The following is a 4,618-nucleotide window of genomic DNA, read 5'->3' as shown; positions in this document are numbered from 1 at the left end:
CCCAACAGGAAGCTTTACATCGAACAGCAATCTTTGTTGCAACAAATTGTTTGACTAAAAGAAAGAAACCCGACAACCCCCTCCCCCCAAGAAAAAAAGAAAACTTAAAAAAGAAAAACCATACAAAAACAACAAACAATATGAACACAAAGATCGATTCATCATTTCAATGGATCTGCATCTAGGCCTTCTCAGTGTCTGCATCCTTTGAGCCTTTCTTGTCTACCTTGAGATCCCCACAACACCTGCTCCAGCTAAAAAGTACACCGTACTGAGTATAATAATAAAATAATAATTATTGACAATAATTATCCATCGTATAGATATTATCTCTAGATTCTAGGCAATCCACGCTCCAATGTATGCGCTTGACAGCCATTGCTACCTAAGCCCTAAGCCTTAGGTAGGGTAAGCAGACCCCAGATCACTCAGAAATACTTCCAGTTTCCGGGGAAGCAAACGATGCAAGCTTCGGATTACAATCAATTCTAGTCTATTTTTTTTCTTCAGTTTAAAAAAATAACATCCATCGTTATTCTGTTCTATTGTTTCGGTTTAACGTTTGTGTATCATAATAATCTGGATAAGATTAGTGAAAACTGACAAAGTCCAAGCCATAATAAGCTCTTCGGCATGAAAAAGCAATAATGTACCAGTACCCAAACCAAAATAAACCTGACCGAGTTTCCAATATTACACACGAGAGAATACACTTTCTAAATCATGTGAAGATTTAGTGACTGGGATTCTATTCTGTTGAGGTTCGCATTCTGTTCTTACTCTTCAACCTTTTTATTGTATAATGTGTACATTTTAGCTCAAGATTCGTTGTCAAACTCATTTGAAGTGACCCAGTCATCAGTGTAAACAAAGCACAGCTGTGATATTCAAGATGGCGACGGGCCTTAATTTCTTACGTGAAAATACGTAATAGTATCAGACAGAATTAGCCCTTTCTCATACCCGTTCTTGTGCCTGGGTGAGACTGTGCGACACGCTGATTGCAAACTTATCTTTTCTTTATCTTATAAATAAATATTCAGGTAACCTTGAATGTGAATTTAACATTGCTTGGCAGCAGTCATCCGTTGAAAGTTGATCTGGGGATTGATCTTATCTGTGTAGTTGTAGATCTAGACTCTAGATTCTAGTTGTTGTTTTCTTTTCCTTTTTCTTTTTTGTCACACACGCACGCCATGCCATGCCATGCTAGCGTGGTACAGTGACAATCTCATACTCTTTGTCATTGAAGGAGATTGGGCTTATGATAGTAATAGATCTGCCTCCTCTTGATCAAGGCTTAGGCTGTGTTTGTTTGATTGCATGCAGGTTTGGTTTACTTTAGCATTAGCATACTTTAATTAGCCTTTATCTAATAGGAACTTAGATCTCTATATTTATTTTAAAAAGGCCTACTTCTGGGATTCCTTAAACATTAGATGTCTAGAGATCGAGATCTAGATCTAGATCCAGATCATGCTGTGATCAGATCTAGAGAATAAAAAAGTAAAAAAGCATGATTGATGCATGGTTTTACTTTTACTTTTCTTAAAGGTAGGGCCACCTCTATTCTCACCCGGAGTGAGAATAGTGCAGGCGAGTCTTGTGACTATTCTCACCCAGTGCGCGTTCACCAAATTTTGTGTTCACCCTAAACCACAGAATTCTACACTGTGATAACAGAAAAATTGTAGAATTCTGTGCCGTGAACAAACGTTCCATTACAACTGTAGCCTACTAAAAGCGTACAATTTTGTCTAATTGGAAAGGCTTTTCTTGAGATCTGTCCCTTCAACACTTTGCCCTACTTCTATGGTGTTGCAATGACTATCTTATGAACTGAATGACAGGATGCTGGTTGTTGACGATCACTTTTGACACTTGACAACAACACTCAGCCAGAGAGAAAGAGAGAGAGAGAGAAAGAGAGAGAGGAGTAGCGCGAGATTTTCCGGGCAAAACAAAATGGCGACCCGCGTAGTTCGGCTCGATTCGAAAAGTTAACTAGCCGTAGCATCTTTGTAGACAACCAAATTTATTTACTTTTGTGTTTTAACATCATTTTTTAACTTTGTTTTGGTCAATTTGATCGTCCACACCGATAGACAGTATTCAGAAAGAGACAGAGAGAGAGAGAAGAGGGGATGAGTTGATCTTGCGAGAACTTCCGGGCGGGTGAGAATAGCCACTTTCTAAAGGTAGCGTCAATTGCCACCGAGTGACGCGGTGGCAATTGACAAAAATTGTCTTTTTGTCAATTGCCACCGAGTGAAGCGGTGTCAAGTCTGAAAACAACACTATCTTTAGCATTGTACGTATAATGAATAATGTGTGTCTAATGGGTCAATTTGTTCTCAATAATTTCATTAGACGAGCATCTAGTCTAGAGCTACGGTACCAACTTGGCAGTTTTCAATGAGACGTCGGCCTAGATCTAGGCCACCTTAGCCTACACTTTGATGTAGAACCAATACAGAGGCAATTCTAGAATTAGAAGGTCACAAACTCAAGCAGAAATTGACGTTATATCGGGGAACATAAATCGGGGGACGGGGGTCAGGAAAAGACACACACAAACACAGACACACACAGAGGGACAGAGAGGCGAACGCACAACACCGAGCACTCGAGCACAATAATAAGCTTGATCTACCCACCAACGCAAAAGAGCTCCAATTTACTCGGTGGCAATTGACATTACCTTTCTTAAATGCCATGCATGACAATAATATTAGAGGTAGGGTATTGATTGCGACAGAGTGACGCTGTGACAATTAATAATGCGGCAATAATTGCGACAGAGTGAGTCTGTAACAAAAAAGAATTTAAAAAGAAAAACAACATGCACACATACGTACTCACACACGCACACACACAAATACACACGCGCACACACACACACACACAGACACTAGACACCAACACACACACACAAACGCTCACCACACACACTTGTGGCCTTACACACACATACACACACTACACACACACACACACACACACACACACACACACACACACACACACACACACACACACACACACACACACACACACACACCAGACTAACAGACAAACAAAGACAGAGTTGCAGCTCTTTTCTTTGCTGTTGTTGTCGCTGTTGTTGCCCCTTGTCACAAGGATTGTGGGGTTTTTGACAATTCTATGCTGCTAATGTTTTATTTGACATAATATTTGTTGCCTCGATATTTGGGAAATGTTAATCATCAACATAAAAGAGCTTCTCTGTGTTCACTCTGTCGCAATTAACACCTCCATTATGATATATATATATATATATGATGATCATGTTACTGTTGTAAATTGTCTCAAGACTCATACTGACAATAGTGACAGTCAATATTAATAATGGAATTCTTTCATCACAGGTCGAAGTGCAGTGTATGATCTTAGGCTGTCGTTATTCTCACTCGGGGTGAAAATAAAAATAGGCCGGCACTATTTCTCCGAACTTTCGGGACAATAAGGCTGGGCACTATTTCTCCAAACGTTTGGGAAAATAAAGCTGGGCACTATTTCTCCAAACACTCTGAAATCACACCCTTTCCCGCAAATTTCGGATCTATTATATTATAGGCCTACCAAAGATTGTTCGTATGTTCAGTTGGTCCAAAAAATGTCATCAGTAAATATTTATATAAATAAAAAGAAATGCTACAATTCCAAACAGTTTTTCGCTATGACGTGTTGCCTATTCATGAAGGGTGCTGCTCTTAAACTTAATGTGTTGTGTTCACTCGTGTGCTGTATAGATCTAGATCTAGATCTATAGAGGGTTTATTGATAACGACACATAGAACTAGCATCTGTGTTTGTCGCGGCCGCAACCAATCAGTTAGTGGCTCGATTTTTTGGCATTTTTTTGGTCCCCGAAAAGTCAAAGAAAAAAAAAAAAGAAAAAAAAAGAAACTGAATCTCTTTACTTTTGAAAGAAAGTTCACTTAGCTTCACTCCATCTCTTTCTCACTTGTTGTCACCAGAGAGGGTTTACAGTAATATTAGAGAGGTGACACTCGTGGCGGCGCTCTATAACAACAGTGCATTGTTTCGCATATCGCCCGGCGCGGGGCGCGAAAACACTTATGCGTGGGGATCGCTGCCACAGTGATGCTCAGGGATGCTGTCATGTCATGAGAAAATGTAGTACAGTCTGTAGTCAGTTCACTAGGTTACTAGGCCTTTAACAAAGAAGGAGGCCTGTGATTTCTATCGCATATCTTAGGCAACCCCACCTCCCTCGACCTTTAAGTTAACATGCATTTTAATAAACAAATAGACGCAGATACATTACTACGTCTCTATAGATTTGAAAAAATAATATCACCGTAATTAAAGGAATAATCGGTTTAATTTTCAGCAAATCTACTCGTTTTCCAGTGTCCCTCTGCAATCTCTCTCTCCCTCTCTGTCGGTCTGTCTGTCTGTCTTTTTTTCTCCCTCTGTCTCTTTTTCTCTCTCACTGTCTCTCTTTCTCCCCCCTCTCTCGCCCTGTCTGTCTGTCTGTCTGTCTGTCTTTCTGTCTGTCTGTCTGTCTCTCTCTCTCTCTCTCTCTCTCTCTCTCTATCTATCTATCTATCTCTGTCTCTTTTCCTGTCTC

At 40.1% G+C, this 4,618-nt stretch overlaps 1 protein-coding gene across 1 annotated transcript in view; it reads left to right on the top strand.

The window, feature by feature from the left end:
• Nucleotides 1–664: 664 nt before the first annotated feature.
• LOC101858260 (RB1-inducible coiled-coil protein 1) overlaps nucleotides 665–4,618 on the top strand; it is a gene marked incomplete in the record, with an annotated part of 44,820 nt that continues 40,866 nt past the window's right edge. Inside the window, 1 exon segment of the mRNA XM_013081184.2 lies at nucleotides 665–761.

The sequence above is a fragment of the Aplysia californica genome, unplaced genomic scaffold (assembly GCF_000002075.1).
Source record: "Aplysia californica isolate F4 #8 unplaced genomic scaffold, AplCal3.0 scaffold00119, whole genome shotgun sequence".
NCBI lineage: Eukaryota > Metazoa > Mollusca > Gastropoda > Aplysiida > Aplysiidae > Aplysia > Aplysia californica.
This window is presented reverse-complemented; position numbering and strand designations above follow the sequence as displayed.